Source organism: Suricata suricatta, chromosome 7, assembly GCF_006229205.1.
Source record: "Suricata suricatta isolate VVHF042 chromosome 7, meerkat_22Aug2017_6uvM2_HiC, whole genome shotgun sequence".
NCBI classification, from domain to species: Eukaryota; Metazoa; Chordata; class Mammalia; order Carnivora; family Herpestidae; genus Suricata; species Suricata suricatta.
The window spans coordinates 91071770-91090965 of NC_043706.1; the positions used below are offsets into that span (position 1 = coordinate 91071770).

The 19196-nt window shown below is 38.0% G+C and overlaps 1 pseudogene; it reads right to left on the reverse strand.

The window, feature by feature from the left end:
• LOC115295298 overlaps nt 1-17827 on the reverse strand; it is a 58713-nt pseudogene extending 40886 nt beyond the window's left edge.
• Nucleotides 17828-19196: the final 1369 nt, after the last annotated feature.

Here is a 19196-nt window from a genome sequence, read left to right on the forward strand (position 1 = left end):
TCAGATATTTATAATCTAAATAATATATACATGCAAGTGTATCCACTACTCAAAATTAATTGAATAACAAAAATGTTTAACACAGAGTAAAAAAGATGGAGAAAGCTGAGAGTTGGCTTCAAAGTCAGAAAATGTCCAACAACTTGTTCTCTGAGACTATTCTTGTTACAAGAAAGCTTATGACAAAAATCAATCAATCTCAATTCTTAACAAGTTATTAACTATTACTAGTATTCCTTGGAAGTCTCTTCAAAGAACCCTTTTAAAATTGGTTTCTTTTTTCTGATTTATAATAGTAATAATAAGACAATACATAAAATGATGAGAATTTTGCATGGAGAGTATAGGATTATAGCTTATTAAACATGATTAGTATAATTAATTTCCCTAATGAAGAGGGGTCTGGACATGTATTGTTTAGAAAGTCTCTCAGTGTGATCTTATTAGCATCCTACCAAAGGACCACGGATTCCCATTTGAGAATTACTGTCCTACTACGTTGTCACCACAGGCACCATGAGGCTTAATTCAGTGCAAAGAGGCTGGATATATGCTGTGTCACCATTCCAATACAGCCATTATTTGGAAGGAGATTCAGTTTGGGGTCAGATTTGATGGAAAGTTAACATACTGCATGGGAATTTGACTTTATAATTACTTGAAAACACTTTTTACTGATGATAAAAAATCTAATTCTATAATTGTGTCTTTATTTGATATGGTTTCATTTTTCCTGTTTCCTTCAAACATTTTGAAAAATCTTGCCTTTTACCTTGGTTAGTACAGGGTATCAAATACCCTGGTCCTGCAAAGGTCAGATGCTAGAGGAATCAGGGATGGCTAACAGTGTGTGTGTGTGTGTGTGTGTGTGTGCGCACGTGCACACGTGTGCATGCGCATGTGTGTACATGTATTTAGCAGTATGTGTGTGTGCATGTGCACACACATGTATTTAACCTAGGATTTCCGTTTTTACAAACTCTACCACTCCTACCACCCACTACGTCACACTACACACACTCCCACCCTCCAACACATTCTAGTCTTTGAATTGGGTAAGTGGCCTGGTGCCTGTGTAACTGAGCTTGAAGATACCCTTTCCAAACCATTTGCCCCAGTACATATTTCAATGATTCCAGAAGATCAAAGTCTAGTTCAGCATGGCATGAATAGCTCACAAACTATTTCTGGCTGGCTGGCACATGCGGTGACAGTTTTCAGCTAGTGGTCTGAACTACAGCCATCTGAGACCTACACATGCTGTCTAGGTGGACATGTAAAAATAACAGAGAATTGGCTCTAAATGGATTTGCCATCTTCAGATGAGAACTTCTGATATGTTACCATAATCCTGGACATAGCTGCTTCTTCCAATTTTCTTTTTTCTTGGTGAAAAGATGTGCATAATAAATCTTATCCCTCAAACTTCTATAATAATTTTGAGATCCTTAAAACTTACCATAAATGTTCAATATAATATTATATTGTAAATATCATTCTTGGGAAAAGTGAGCTTTTTGGTTTTGTTTCCATGGTGATAGAAATCTAGGAGTTTTTACATCATGTGGTGAAATGAAACATCCAAAAAGTTTGAGAATCACTGGATGAAGCCATGGAATTTTCTAAATGATTAGATTTCTTTTTAGGATTTATTATAATTAAAATGAAGTATTTTTTTCCTCATCACAATGAAAGTGGCAAAAACTTGCCTCCTTCTCTGGGGAACTGGTAGGGCTGAATCTGTACTACTTCAAAATAAGGAATGTGTTGGAGGAAACATCGAGGCTGGATCCATTACCAGTGCCTATGGTAACTCTGACCTAGTGCCTATGCTCCTTGTCTCCATGTGTTGCTTTGTTTTGACTCTGCAAGAACAACATATTTCATAAAGGGGTCAAAATTACAAGAAAGGGTCAGCCTGGAATCTGGGAGTTTCCGGCACCACATGAAAACATTCCGCCAGCATGCCACAGGTGTACGTCACAGCAGTACAAAGAAAAATATAGCATTGTGAAGGGTGTGGGAGGAAAGAAACAAAGAGATACAGTGGTTATATTCAAGAAAATAAACCAAACATGTTGACCCTTGGAAGATGACTATGACTTACCCCAAACTTAAAAATCTGTATAGCTCTGAACAATTTTTTTCACACACTATCTTGGTAAAAGTCATTGGGGTGGACCATTGAAAATCAGAACAAGCTCACTGGTACTCTAATGTTCTGCTTACTTCTTTAAAGTTCTGGGCACCTTATCCTGAATGGGTGAGTGGCAGATACACCATCTGATTTTAACCACAAAAGCCTCTGTCACAGTAACATAAAAGGGCAATGAAAAGGGCTATGAAATCAAAGTGCGCTCATGACTTTGATGTGGGCAGGATTGCTTTGAGCCTGAGAGTGCCAACTTCCTGGTACATTTAACCATCTGTGACCATCAGTGGCCACTGATTCTTATCTACCCAGATGGATGCATTTGCAGGTGCAAGGTATTTAAATGTGTACATTCACCTATGCTATGCCCGAATTCCACCCCAGAATCACCCCCAAAATAAATAACTCAGGGAAAAGTTTGAGTATTTGTACCTTAGCTAGCCTAATATAGTCAATTCAAGCTATAAATTTGCCTAATGTTTTCTTTACATGCAGAATAGAATGCCTCGTCTTTAAATGTCAGCCCAATAGCACCATTGCTGGCTGGTTTCCAGATTCGTATGGTCTCAATATAATGCCCAGTACACTGCCTGACATCACCAGCTGCAGGTGCTATGGCACTTTCAGAGGCCGATTTCTTGCCCTAGTTCAGAGGCAAGTTTAGAGAATATTGAATTCTGTCACATAAACTAGAAGGCAGAAAAAACCCAATGGGTTGACATTACAATTCAAACCCAAATCTGCAATTGAAATTAACCTTATTAAAATCAGACTTTTGATCAAAGTCAATATCTATTAAAGTAGTATTTTTCTGAGATTATAAGCAAAACTACTTTTAAGCTATTCTATGACAATTCCCCATGGATATGCAGGCAGATTGAGCCTGTCTGAAGACTTCTGTACAGTCTAGATGTAGAAAAAGAGCAAAGAGAGATAGTTGGTGTTAAAAGGGATAAGAAGACTGAGCCTTAGTCAGGATATATGATTTGTGTCACTGAGAGACAGAGCAGCCAGGCTGAGCGTGGATTGCCAGGCTACCTCTGCCAGTAGGCTGCTCTCCTTACATATTTCTATAATCAAATTGCCTTCTCTTTACACACTCTCTCATCATCTTCTGTTTGGTGCAAATTAGAAAGTTGTTATAATTTTCATTTGTTTTAGGAAAGACACCATACTTTCAGAACCTAAAATCAAAACACAGAGTCTAAAGAAGGATTTTAGTCAAAGGATTTTATGAATCAATTTATGTGTAAAGTTGTACCAAGTTACAATTATTACACACTTAACAGCTCTTCTCTACTGCAAAGAAGTGTTACTTTAAGAGTTGACCTTGCTAAGAGCAGTACACTATAGAGAAAGGAATGTGGGATTTGGCATGAGACCTATTTAGAATTAAATGAGACCTATTTAGACCTGTCTTGACTCTAATAGTTATTAGATGTGTGAACATAAGAAAGATCATTAATCACTCTGAATGTTGGTGGCTTCGTCTGTAGAATTAGAAAGAGGATACTAAACTGTCTTACTGGATTATTGTGACTACTAAGGGTGTGATACAAATAAGCAAAGGTCCCAGCCTAGTGCCTGGCGTATAAGGGCTCAACAAATGTCTTTTTATTCTCCTGCTCCTTTTTACCTTTCCTCTCTGCTGATTATATAAAGCCATAGTCCTTTCAGAAGTTTTCACAAAGCTACAATTGATGTGACATGTATAAATACTGCCTTAGGAAAAGAACATGACCCAAAGGTCTCTGGATCTGCAGGTGATGATAGGGCCTCTAAAACCTCAGCTGATCATGAAGAAACCTATGTATCTCTTCCAGGAAGCCCTCCTTGATTACAGCAGCTGCTGGCTCATGACAACTAAATCTTGTACCTCAGAGCTTAACATTTCATCCTATGCTCTCAGGCATTTTTGGTGACCAGCCCAGGATTTAAGTAAAACAGAAATTTCTTAATGTACGGTATAATTTCTGCTTGCTTCAGCCTTAAGGACAAATTGATAATAATGGATTTATCTGCTAAGCAGGATCATATTTAGTCCTGAACTGAACAATTATATCATGAACCCCAATAATAACAAAAACAGTAACGTGGAGTGTTCCTACAAACCTTGAAAACTAACAAATTCCACTTGTAAGCTCCAACAATCAGATACATCCTTGAAATAAATACAATTTAGTTAAATATAATTCAAATTCTTGAAGAGTTGAGTTAAATGCAATTTTTGAAAAGGTTTCTGAGAATATATTTGAACTAAAGTGTGTCGTGTTCATTTTCAAGGGCTGATAAAATTTAAATGAATAATTTACATATTTTTATATGAGGAGCAATAAAATAGAGCTTTCCTGAGAATTAAAGTTGTTCTTAGGAAACCCATGTATATCTGATTTATTAAAAAAATACTTATAAGGCTTTAGAGAAGAAACAGATAGTTTCCAGAAGAGAGGAAGCTGGGGAGATGGGTGAAACAGGTGAAGGAGAGTAAGAGTGCACTTGTCATGATGAGCACAGAGTAACGGACAGAATTGTTGAATCACTATATTGTATACCTGAAACTAATATAATACTGTATGTTAACTCTATTGGGATTAAAACTTTTAAAAATTTAGAAAAAGGAAAAAATCCTACTTATAAGATATATTTTAAGAACTATGCAGTATAGCGTTTCCTCTAACGCTTCTAATGCAAAAGCACTGAGTTTCTTGGGAAAATAGTTTAAAAATAAAGATCATTTAATAATATTGTAACAATTCCAAACTCTCTATAAACCAAAGTATATATTTTTGTAGACAGAGATGGTTGTGTCATTTTAGATTATGGATCCCTTTTTTTCTTGGAAGGAAACAACTTTCCTATGGAAAACTAGTATAAGAAATAAAAACGGAAGCTTATTTGTGAGGGTTGTGGTTGGAAAAACTGGTAACTATTCACTTTTTGAGGTTTTTGAAAAACCCCTCTCTACTCCTTATTTCCACAAAGGATGAAAAATAGACATCATGTGATTGGGATAATCACACAATTGGATAATATTTTTCCAGTTAGCAAATATTAATCTGATTAGACACGGACTCCTGGATTGTGTGTGTGTGTGTGTGTGTGTGTGTGTGTGTGTGTGTGTACACACAGGTATATATACATATATTTGATCTGTATGTGTATATATGCATGTTTCAACTGGCATTTTTCTCTTTAGTTGTTGTTCAGCTATTTCTTAATTATTTAAAAGGACAGTATTGACCAATTTCCTCAGTGAAATCATTGTCTAACAATGTACAGGAACAAAAAAATGTACCAGGATTTGCTTCATGAAGACACACAAGCAAAACTGGGTATTTTTAATTGATTCAAATTGTACTAAGAAGAAGCATTTTAGTTGGAATAGATGGATTGGATCAGAAATAACCCTAAGGAGAATCTGGAGGGCCAATCATGGCAGATGGGCAGATGATTGGGCTTCCTTAGCTATCCTGTGCTTAATTAGAATCTTTCCCAAACTATTAGAGTGAGGAGGGTGGGTGTGTAAACCACCCAACTGTGTGGCTCCAGGTACCACGTGCACCCAACATGATGAAAACAGCTCAGTGTGGAGACCCTGGTGGAATTTCCAACCTTCTGTCTGGGAATTAGCATCCTGGGGCTCTCTTCCTCACACCTGTCAGAGCATCGACTGAAAACTTACCACCCTCATACAAAAGGACTATTGAGGGGGCCATGAGTCAACTGGAAAACATACATGGCACTTTCTCAACTTATTTCTTTCCGTTGCTGCAAAATAGTATGTCTTTTAATTTGGATTTCCACTCAACAAAAGAAGGGCACCACTTTGACAAGCATTTACAAGTGGGCCTTAAGGCAAGGTGGAGTCTAGTTCATTAGGAACTAAATTTCTAGTAAACACCTTGATGGGCAGATCCGGTTCATAACAATCAGGCCCAGTTATTTAGTGAGTATTTTATACCTCACTGAGCTCTTGAGCTCCTGGAAACCATGAAGGCCCGCAGGAAGGATAGGGGACAAGTAGGGGGTCCTACTCTATTTACAATGAGACGTCTCCTCGGCTATTTCTTTGAGCATTTGAGGACGATTTCTCAATAGAAACTCCTCATATGCTGCATGTCACATGTGACACGTACTTGTATCTTACTAAGTCAGTGGAGTTGATTCAAAGAGTTCTGTGTAAACAATAGCCCCCCCCCTCCGAATTGCCTCTGGCAGATTGCAAAGGGAAATTCTGTTTCCAGTTTATTCTTTTATTGAGCTCTGTGTAAAGTACATGAAGGGATTCTGAAACCCTTTTCTCTTCTCTATCTCTCAGCTAACGCTGTTTTCCAGTCTCTGAGCTGCCAATGTACCATGAGAAATCCACTCATTGACATGACAGAAAAGCCAGTTGTACAGCAGAAATGGTACGGTCTGTTGCAATAAATTACAGGTTTCCTTTTCATGTTCAGCACAAGAGGCGGCCCTCATGCAATTAGCTACAGCTGGTTAAAGAAAGAAACCATGCATCTGTGGACAGATCAGACTGAGAACCAACCCTTATTTTTTGGCATATATCACTACAGGAACAGAAAAGAGACCTCAGTTTTGTTCCTGAGCATAAGCCATTTTTAAAACCTGTACTTCCCCCTTCTGAATCACCAAGACAGCGCACCCGTTTGGGGAAACAAATCTACAGTCACGTTTTTTCCGTTAAGGTCACTGGTTATGACAAATAGCTGAGTGCCTTCCACTTGATTCTTGTCGTTTAGGCCGAGCAAGATCTTCCTTCAGAGGATCATAGCCTAATGCTGACTCCTAGTTGTTTCATTGCCATTGTCTGGTTGGAAATTGATATTCATATGCTAGAGTCCTTCTACCATGATGATTCAGTGTTTTGTGTCTTTCTGATAGTGTTGAATGAAAATTTTCAAGATATAATTTGTAGTTTATTTCAGAAAAACTAAACAAGCAGGAACTCTAGAAATATTCTAAGTGCACATATATGGGGGCTAGATCACAAATATATTAATAATATATTCATGACACTACTATATAAAAGATGTAAAAGTATTTTAGTGTATATACCAAATGAATAGCTTGTCCTCAGAAACAACCTAAGACCATACTGGCTTTTATCAGTTTAAGGAAGGCATTGATCTGTCTGCATGATGCATATACATTCTAATGATCTGCTTCCTTCCTCATCATCCAGGTAAGACTCTAGCTATATATTTTTTTCTGCAAATAAGGTCAGCCCTAGGAAGCCTGGGACCTCCTTCCCAGATCTTTTGATGTCAAGATCATGCAATTTTTAAAATCATTTCAATATTTGAAAATACCTGTATTCTTACCAATCCTGGTCGAGGAAAGTTACTTTATAAATGAAGGAGGGTAAAAGTCAAGAAATTAAGACAAATCATAAGATTAAAATGTCCTACATTTAATCTTCTGAAACTTTTGGGGGGCCCCAATAAAGTTATTGACCATTCGTTTCGACACATTCAAATCTTATGAAAGTAAGAAGAGATTTTGTCTTGGTGTTGGTTTCTTTGTTTAGCACAGAAAGGAGAAATCATAATGGAAATCAGATGTAATTACTGACTCCCCCCTCCAAAATTGGCTCTGTTTGTCTTACAGAAAAGTAGTTAAGCTACTGATGTTTAAAAGGGGGGAAAATAGCTTGACAGTCCAGCTAAAGATCACAGGGCATTTGTTGAGATGTCTCCAAAGCATTTGCCTGAAGATTTATTTTGAAAGTCATGCTTAAAAGTAAAAAGCCCTTTGCCAGTTTCCCTCCCCTGTGTTGCAACCAACCTTACTGTGCCATTAGAACAAAGAAAACAATGATTCCCATATTTTTGCTCATTAGGTTTAAGAAAGGCATACAGAGCAAACAGCCTTTAAACAGCAAATCAGTTTTACATGTCTGGATGAAAGGAAAAGAACCAGAATGTGTGCCCAGACAACAAATTTGTATCATCTCAAAACCTGCAAATTACTTGAAAATGTAGTTTCCTTGTACTGGACTCCCAGACTCCTTGTGTAATGAACAATTTAAGTGTGAATCAAAACAGGTAGAGGGGAGGGGAACTATGAGCTATGAAGGCAAACATTTGCACGATTGTGAGATAAACAATATTTTTCGAACCTTTTCAAACTAGTCTGTTTTTTCCCTTCTAGAGAGACAATTTTGCTCTTGAAGAAGGAATAAGCTAGAGAGACTCCCAAGTACCAAAAATTTATATTCAAGTGGCAACTATTTAGTAAAAGTCATCTTCCAATAAAATCAAAATCACCATGAAGTGAAAAAAAGAAAAACTGAAATATATACCATTATAAAAACCTACTGGTAACCATGGCGATTGAACTTTGAGGGGAAACAACTACTTCATCATGTCTGGTAATGATTCAAGCTGAAGAGGACAAAACACTGAGATCTGTATTGATGCTTACAAAATAGAACTGGGAAGATTAAAAGATATATCTTTCTTTTTATTTTGGAGTCTAAAAATAATAAATATTCTCTACTGGCCATTTTTAGCATCACTTAGTCAAAGAAAGGTGACACATTATGAAATTATTAAATAAATATTGCCTGAAAGCCATACCAAATATAAAGGAGATTGCCTGAACATACATCTTTTATTTAAACCTGAGCTTCTTCAAGAAGCACAGAGCTTCTTGGTAATACTATTATTAATGATTTCAAAGGCAAATACAAATTACAGAAGGAAGTCCTCCAACCTGGAATTTCAAATTTCCCTTCAGCAGATGATACAAATTGATAGTTTTGATGATTATTTTCTTTTAAAGAACCCCTCAGAGGACACTGAGTGGCAGGTGAGAATCAAAGAGCCACACCTTACCACAGTCCCACTGCCAAGTCTTACACACATGAACACTAAATTCGTTTTCACAGCAAAATGCATGGAGAGCTTATTATTGCCAGCCATTCTTCTGGGCTGCACCAGCACACCAGCACATAAATATGCCTGCTCTCATGAAGTTTGTAATCTAGCTGGACAGATAGAAGATAAACAGTAAACAAAAGTAAATCATGCTAATGAGTGATGTGTTTAAGAAAAATGTCATGGAGGATACAGGCGACTAGGAGTGTGTTGGCAGAACACTTCCGGGAGGGGGGCAGGTCAGGAAAGCCTTATTGAAAAAGTGACATGAGAACCCAGCCCTAAAGGAGGTGATTAGGTACACGGATGATTCAGTTTCTCAACTTCAGAACGGCTGACATTATGGGCTCATGAACTTGTAGTAAGGGCTGTCCAGTGCATTGCAGGAGGGTTAATAGCCTCCCTGGCCTCTACCCACTAGATGCCAGTAATCTACACCCCAACCCTAATTGTAATAACTAAAAATGTCTCTAAATCTTGTCAAAAGCACCCTGGAGAGAAAAAAAGAGTAGAGTGAAGGAGGTAAGTTGGGGCTGAGGTCAGAGAGATGACAGGAATGATCCTTTGGGGCTTCATAGGCCAGTGTAATTCCTTTGTCTTTTACTCTGAATGAAGTGAGAAATCATTCAAGAGTTTTAGAAGGATCACTCTGGCTGCTGTGTAGAGTAGATGAGTGAGTGGGAAGGGTAGAAACAGGGAGTCAATTAGGAGGCTACTTTGATCCAAGTAAGAGATCATGGTGGGGGCCCCTTGGTGGCCCAGTTGATTGGGCATCTGACTTCAGCTCAGGTCATGATCTCATTGCTTGTGGGTTTAAGTCTCGCATCAGGCTCTGTGCTGATAGCTTGGAGCCTGGAACCTGCTTTGGATTCTGTGTCTCCCTCTCTCTCTCTTTGTTCCTCCCCCCACTCTTTCTCAAAAATGAATAAACATTAAGAAAGAAAGAGAGAAAGAGAGAGAAAGAGAGAGAGAGAGAGAGAGAGAGAGAGAGAGAGAGAGAGAAAGATAGGATGGTGGCATCTACCAAGGTAGCAAAAACTGATCAGATGTAGGGTATATTTTTCATGTAGTGAATGAGATTTCTAATCATGTGAAGGAAGGGCTTGAGAAAAAATTGAGCTAAAGATCCCTAAGCAACTGGAAGGATGAGGGTGAGGAGCAGCAGAGATGGTGGTGCAGTAGAGAGGGAAGGACTGTGAGAGTAGGTCAGGGAATACATTTAAAAAAATTCTTTGACTAATAGAAGGCAGCAGAAATTGCATTTCTACATGTGTCAATCCCAACTAGCCCTATTGGTATTGATATTTTAAAATCAAAGCAGTAACAAAATTCTCACATGTGAATATAACATTGGATAGAAAGAGAAAAATCTGTATTTTAATGTAGAATCTGTTTAAATGTTTCTCTTTGGTGAGCTAGGATTTTTCATAAATATTTTTCCTAATACAAGAATCTCCATGTAGCCATGCAAAACGTATGCAGCATTTCTTGGACTGAGTACATTGAATGTACATTGTACATTCAAGTACAATGCTACAAGCTATCATTCTTTTTATTCTCAAGGGAAACTATAATTATTCTAAAATAAAGAGCTACTATTCTAACATATATGTTGTTCTTAGTGGAGACCCAGAATACTAGAACTGTGTGTCTTTAGGACTTTGTTCTTACTTCTGTCACAGTAGTGACTATGTTGGATTGTTACCTGTTGGAGTAGCGTCTGCCTACCTCTGTATTCCCAGTGCCTGTCCCCTAAAGGACACTCGGTCAATATCAACTACATGAATGAATGAATGAATAAAAGGATGGTTACAAAGGAGCCAAACTGTGTGTGCACACATATAGCATTAGACACATAAAAGAGTCTCATGAAGGCAGAAACCACGTGTGAGCTCCCCACTTCCCTTTCCTTCCCCCTCCTCCTGCTTGATGTGATGGAAGGTAGAAGACTTGAAAATCAGTCAGGCCTGGGTTGGAATCCCAGCTCTCCCATTTGGTTAAATTACCACATGACAGGTGAGATTCCTGGGTAAACAGACATTTTTGCATAGACATCCAACAAAGCAATGGCTGTGTCACCAGAATTTTACAGTCAGAAAAATCTAAAAATCCAAAAATGGTTCTTTTATTTTCCATGTACATATATTCTATTAGCTTCAGTGACATAGTCTATGGGGTGGAAGTTTTTCAAAATGTCTTAATCCTGCCCTGAGACTGGCACTCTTTCCGACCTTAGGACACAGTGACCTTAGCACACAGTGAACAGGACAGGTCTGTCCTTGCCCTCGTGGCGCTTTCTGCCCAGCAGGGAATGCAAGCTTTAAAAAAAAAAAATAACTGCATAGAAAGTTATTTATTTATGGTTGTGTAAAGTGTCAGGTAGGTAAAAAATGACATATGTACAAGAGGGATTCAGAAAAATTGGGGGTGGGGGTAGGAGACTTTTCTGTGGAAGTCACATTTAAGCTAAAAGCTGAGTTGGAGTTGAGGGTGCATACTTGATAGGGAATAAACCGGAGAACAAGGGAGTCGGGAGGGAGAGCTGGGGAAGAAGAGTGCTCCAAGCTTAAGGCGTTTAAGGATCCAGAAAGGGTCTGGGCTTCAGCATTTCTCCATCAGTAAAATGAATATAATCCCCATCGGAGGTACTTGGATTATGTTTGATGGATGAACAAATTCTTGAAACCCCTCCTTCTGTTAGCTACACTTCACACTTCATACACACCCTCTGACCCATCCCCTAAAATGCCAACGTGAACCACCTGGTGAGAGTTCCAAGCTCCTGAGGAATTTAGGTTCTGGTTTGTCAGTATTCAAAAGGCACTTTGTCTTTCATCTAAGGTCTTCTGAATGGCTCTTCAAACCACAAGGCACTTGACAGCATTTGTGTTGTAAATAAGATCCTACCTTTCAACTGCCCATTGGCTCTAGCTGATCCATCTCTTCTCTGGTGCATGGCACCCATGTGACTGCTGAGCTCACCGATTCACCAGGAGGTATGGCCACTGCTGTCCCTATGAAATTACCAGCTAGTGTCTGGTTTTATTTTGCTTTTAATGAAGCCTACAGACTAGAGGTCTTTTTCAAAGCTTTACATTTTTTTCCTCAGCTTGAAGGAAACTAAATGAAAAAGGTACTTCCCTTTTATTTAAAGAATCATTAGAGATAAGTGGACTCAACCAAATGAGAAAATAAAACCTGAAGACCTGTTCCCACAATCATGTCTTCATTCCCTGGTACTTTCAAGAGAACCCCTGTGGCTCATGTATTTAAGGTTACTCTTATCATAAAATGTGATCTTTATTGCATATCAAGTTTCAGCTCAGGGGCAAGCTTACTTCCCCACCAAACTACATTTGCAAACTGGTCCTTTTTGAAAACCATTCAAATATTAAAACAACTGAGAAAAAATGGGCAGCTTGCATCCTAACCCATTCTTCTGTTTTTAAATTTTTAAATTTTTAAAATTTTATTAATAGTTTATTGCCAAGTTGGTTTCCATATAACACCCAGTGCTCTTCCCCACAAGAGCCCTCCTCCATGCCCATCACCCCCCTTCTCCTTTCTCCCTCCCTCTTCAGCCCTCAGCTTGTTTTCAGTATTCAAGAGTCTCTCATGATTTGCCTCCCTCCCTCTCTCTAGATTTCTTTCCCTCTCCTTCCCTTCCCTAATCCATTCTTCCATTGTAGTCACTTCAGTACTGTTAAGAAAAAAAAAGTCTGGCTGAGAATTTGCTTAACTCATCCTAAGTTTCTCTCATCACTTCTGTAATTTTGAAAATGAAATTGCCAAGATATTTAGAGGTTTATGAATTGTTTGAATTCTTACAAGTTTCACACATTCTGTTCATGTCATCAGAAAGACTTCAGCATCACTATTACTCTGGATAACCAACTAATTGTGCACATTCACCCACTGTTGGCTTTTCTGTGTTTCTAAGATTACATTAGATTTCTAAATCTAATATAATCAATCCAATTGTGGGGGAGGGGTGAGTAGCATTTTATATTATGGAGCAAACAAATTAAATAGCAAATCTGGAAAATGCAGCCATAGCATACTGTTAATTTAATCTGTATTGATTGCATGTGAACAGTGTGCATGCCTCTATAGAAGGACACAAAAAAAATGACAATTGTTTCTACTCTCAGGAGCTTATAATTTAACTGAAGACATAGGATGTTTAAAAATGCTATATAGCATTATGACACTTAATGTTCTCTGTGGAGCATGATGAGTGGGTAGAGGCACATGTTTTCTGGGTCCTGACCATCCTAACGTACAAGGTACACTGAGATTGCGGCCCTTTTGCCATCTTCCCAACTAGCCCTATTGGCATTATACCTCTCAGCTTTGGAGATCATTCAAACTTACTGGCCTTGCACGTCTCAACAGCTCTGGCCGTGAGGTGCTGCTGATAATGAGCAGACTCCGGCCCCTCCTTCTCCTCCTCATCAAGTAACTTTTATAGAACACTACAAGGAGCCGTAATCGAGGCTGTCCAGACTCAAAGGGGCTGAAGGAGCAAATGAAAAGCCCCAGATCAGTCATCTAAAGGTGTTTCATGTCAGTGACTATGCTCAGGAAGTGGAAGCACAAGTAGGCGTCCGAGATATTTCGAAACCCTCTGAGGAAACAGCAAGGTGTTATGGCCTGATCTCAACTCTAAAAGAACCCTTGCTGCTCTCAAAGTCTATGCTTCTGTTCTACCTCAGCATGCCCCTAAAATCCTACACACAAAAAGAATTTTCACCTGGCTTAGAAACATTCCTACCAGTAAGACCCTCTTGTTATGTAACAGCATCTACTTCACTTAGAGATAAAATTATAAAGATGCTGAAAAATGAATGAAGAAAGCAAAGATGACCTTAGGAAACTGGGAGAGAACAGTATTCCTTACAGCACATTTTTCAAACTGTGCTGAGATCCTTTCATAGCAGCTGAAATCAATTTGGTGAAACCAAATACTTAAAAAAAGAAATAAAATGGATAGGACAGGAGAAAAGTATCAAAGGATATCTCATAACAGTAAGTTTTTTATAAAACTTTTGTTTCAGTTGTGGGTATGTATGTGTAAATGTGACAAATCATGATGTCTTACTATGGGTCATGGTGAAAAATATTTGAAAACTATTATATTATACCATTGTTTCAAGATCCTCATCCAACTAAATTTCTCAAGAACAACCAAGCTGCCATTGGTATGACATTTGGACATGCTCCATGGTTATATCCCAACTCTTAGCCATGGCGATGGCTCTGGGATGTCATTTATTCCATGAGTGGAATAAAAGAAAACATTTAGACAAAGGGACACCAAATACCTGATAATGCTTGTGTCCAGATTACTCTGCAAACACTGTGAACATTTGTTTTGCTTCCTTTGGAGGGAGGCATTTATGTGTATAGTCACTGAAGAGGCTTTGTACTGAATATTGGCTTTATACTACTATTATTACAACATGGACTGAGCACTTAACCCTATGTTTTATATGCATCATCTCATTTAATTGTTCACATCAACCTTATAAGGAAGGTTCTAACATTGTTCTCGTTTTCAGATGCGAAATAAAGATTCAGAAGGTTAAGTAATTTGCTCAAGGTCTACATGTTGGTGGAGCCAACACTCAAACCAAGTCTGTCTGAGACAATGCTGTGAACATTCACAGTGTTATTTACAGACTATTCGCTACTTGACACTTTTTCTTTGGTAATGAGGCCATCTGATCATAAAATAAAATGTTAATTGATGTCTTCTTTATCTTTTACTGCCATTTGAAAATTCTTTCACTAAATTTGAACTTTAAAGGCAACTGGAGATTTTCAATAAACTAAAAATTTATGGAGAATGCTAACTCATTGATGTGTAGACTTACTAATGTCCTTCACAGTAATCACCCATCTGTAGGCTATACTCATCAGAACACAGCTCATCAAATATGATTGGGAAAAGATAATTTGGCCTATAGGCCCAAACAAAAAGTTTTAAAAATCTGTTATTTTATTGTTCCGTTGTATTAATGCCTTAGATAAGTCTATAGCACATTTATTAATAACAATCATTCCTCTATGTCTAAAGTCAGAAACTATGCTTCCTCTAAATTTTCCACTATATGTTGAATCTTATGCTTTATTATTTATTCCAACATTTATTTTAAAAAGATGTCTTCAAATTCTGATTTTGTTTTGTAGGTATTTGGAGATCTGGTTTACTTTAAAACAATGAAGCAGACAGAATCCCCTGAGGGCAGGCAACTCATTGAGAACTGGGAGGTCCTAGTGGCACAATTAAACTGGCAACAAATCAATAGAAACAGAAGAGAAGAGAAAAGAAAACAATAATTAAAACATTCTGTCAAAAAATAGAATGGTAATTAAGAGATGCAAACCATTGTTTTGCCCCACTAATTATGTTTTAATTTTCAATAGATTGCTGAAGACCATGAAAAGGCTTTGCCTTTTACAATATTCTGGTGTTTCTTACTAGGTTGATAACACTATGATTGTGTCACAACTGAATGGCAGTTATTTTCACTGAGAGGATGGAGCAAAGAGTAAACTGTTGCCCTGCCTGTTACATAATGTGAATAAACCTTTTATATGATATTCCAGTATGGTCCACCATTAATCATGGTTCATGTATTTACATGTGTACATAAGATGGTGTGTGATGATGAGGATGAAAGCTACTCTATTGAGTACCATGTAATGGGGGTACTTTGCTATGCACTTAACATGTATTACCTGCTTTAATACACATAAAAAATTTAATGCATAGGTAACTTTACTATTCCCCTATTTTATAGCTGAGTAAATTAAAACTTAGAGAGCTAAAAAAAAATCCTATCTGCAATCACACAGCTAATAATTGGAGAAACTAAGACTTGAATCCACTCAGACTCTGGAGCCTTTTCTGAAACAATATCATTCAATGAGAGCTTCCCACACTTGTGACAAGGTTACAGAAACAGCTACAACTTTGCTCTGTCCTTCACTACTCATTGCTAGATTCATGTAAGTAATTTTATTTTCACTTTATGGGTACTCTGATTCCCAAACTGTTAAAAATGTGAGGGGTGTGGGGAAACATATGCTTTATAACTCTTCCAAGAAATTTTTTATTTTTAAGTTTATTTGTTTGTTTAGAGAGAGAGAGAGAGAGAGAGAGAGAGAGAGAATGAGCAGGGGATGGACAGAAAGAGAAGAAACTGAGAATCCCAAGCAGGTTCCTTGCTGTCAGTGCAGAGCTCAATGTGGGACTCAAACCAGGAGATCATGACCTGAGTTGGTCAAGAGTTGGACAATTTAACCAACTGAGCCATCCAGATGTCACATCTTCCAAAGAGTTTTATTGCAATGGGAGGAAGAAATGAGCCCCAATTGGAAGGAAAAGTGTAGACAAGAGAAAATTTAAAATTGAAAGAGAGAATAGGATGCATGTTTGCTGATGGAATGATCGAAGAGAGAAAAATGAGAAATTTCTAGAGTGATATCCTTTGGGTAAGAGGAAATGGGAACTAGAGCAAAAGAGAATGCATTGGTGAACTTGAGGACAGTGACAGGCAAGAGGCTGAGTATATGGTACAGTATATGGTAAAGAGAATCTGTAGGAATCTTTTATGACTGCAAAAACTGAAAAATTGAAACAATCAGAAAATCTCCATAAGTGATCAATGCTTAAAAAAACCAATTTGGAAATGCATTCTGAATGTATTTTCAGGTGAAATGACATGATGTCTCATATTGCTTTAAAATACTATTGGAAAAAAATTTAAGTGCATTTCAAAGTTCACGAAATATGGTAATAATAATACCAACTGATGATATTTATTGAGTGCTGACCATGAGCCACTGTATTAAATGCTTTATAACTGAGCATAATTCTTGGTTCTCTCAATTTGGTTCCCATTAGCGTCTGTTTTCTCAGGAGATTAAGAGGCATTCATCTTGGTCTCTCCTATTGTATCATGTAAACACTTCACTTCTAGACCCACAAGGCTGAAACCCCTGGGCTGTGCATTGGAAACCAGCCGTGAGTGTGGAGTAAGATACAAAGACTGCTTTCCTCCCTGTGGTGGAGCTGCCATCATACACTGACAACAAGGCTTGTACTGAAGACACCCAGGTCTTTCTAACTTGGTCATTTCCTTAACTTTTCAATCCTTCTACTTCCTTATTTTACTTTCTTCTCTGAGGTTAAAGAGACACTAGGGACAGGGAACACAGAGGCCCATTCTGGGGCAACAGTATTGATAAATCTGCATCTATATATAGGTGGCAGGATGATAAATTAAGGTTTGGGAGATTTTTTCCTGGTATTTTCTTTTATATCCTCACCCCTGAGTCTTCTCATTTAGTCACCTCATTTGGCTCACATCCATGGCTTAAAGAAGGGATGTGAGCACAAAAAGCAGAGGAAAAAGGATTCTACTTCCTGGATGCTGAGGGGACAAAGGGTGGATCCCTGTCACAGAAACAATTTGAGATGAAGCCTTGAGAGGAAGAACAATTTTTTCGGTAGGCATGAAACTAGAAATGATTTGTGAAGGGGAAGTCATGTAGCTGGCAAACTAGAGGAAGAGAGGGCTGACCAAAGGGAGCTGAAGAAACAGAAACATCAGGATAGCTGTATAGTAGCTGCCGTAACAAATTACCACAAATTGAGGGGCTAAAACAACAAATATGTATTATCTCACAGTTCTGAAGGCTGGACGTCAGAATTCAAGGTGTCAACAGGATTGATTCCTTCTAAGGACTCAGAAGAAAGACCGCTTTCAGGCATTTTTCCTTGGCTTTTCAAAGGCTGTCTTCTCTCTCTACTTAAGTAGTCTTCCCTCTACATTACCCTATGTTCAAATTTCCCCTTTTAAAAGGTTACTGGTCACTCTATCTTTATAGAGAGATAAGGCTAAAGGTCACATTCTGAGGTACTGAGGTTTCAGACTTCAACATATTATTTGGGGGTTGGGAGAGGTGGTATGTGACATAATTCAATCCATAGAAGCTGGAATGTGAGACTTTTCTTAAAAGGACCCTATGGATGTTCACTCATCACAGTAGCACTCAGCTTCCCCAAGAATCCTATTACTAGAGCCCTGGATCCACATGGGAGCTGAGGCAGCCTGCACTGACCACTAGATTCCTCTAACCCACTCCCTGGACTACAGGATCTGTCACTCTTATCATCATCTGGTGACAATTTCTCTTTGTCCAGTGCAACAATTATGCACCAGCAGGAATCGCATCCATCTGCGCTCTAACACTTGGGGCTGCCTCATCCAATTTATTTACAGAGAGAATCTTCTTGTCTCAATCCACAGCAGAAGCAGCCATCATGTAGCAGCATATGACAGTGTACACAGAAAGTCTTTCCATCACTACCATAGTGGATTTACAGAGCACTAACAAGGTCATCAGCCATAGGGCAGTGCTAAAATACATTCTTGAAATATATAATACACAAAAGAAAGATATCTGTATTACATACATCTCTACCTATAAGGATTTTTTTTCCATGGTTCTATGCCTATATTTAATAGTCAGGGGCTTAATAAAAGACTTGAGAGTCTGCCTTCTAATTCCTAACTTGATTCCATATTTTTAATGCACTTATTAAATGAAATATGGTATGAAAGCAGTATGAAACAAGGATGGAATTACCAAAAACACAAGTCTGCTTTCTAATTTTATAGAGAGAAATCTCATTAGTCATCACACATTATATAAAATAATAAATGTTCTGTAATAACATGTAATAATATATAATGACAAGTAATATTCAGTGTTATGGTTTTCTCCATGATTTCTAAGGTCATAGCTGAAAAACTCAAAAGGAAGTTTGAGTGTAATTTGCTTCCCCTCTTGCAGTAATATTATTAGACACACTTTGAACACAAATTTCATGAGTTCTGCAAATTAAACCAAATTTAGTCCCTAGTTCAAACTAAGTTAATACAAGTCTGACAGGACAGGAAGTGAGTAGGGTGAAGAAAGTATCTGAAATCAGTTGAATTACAGAATCATTTCATCACTGCAGTGATGATTCTGATGTATCAAATTCTAGCTGGGAGGGAGAGTCAGTAACCTTGTTAACTATTCTCAGATCATCAGTGCTCCTGTAGACAAAAAAACCTCATAAAATGCTGATAATC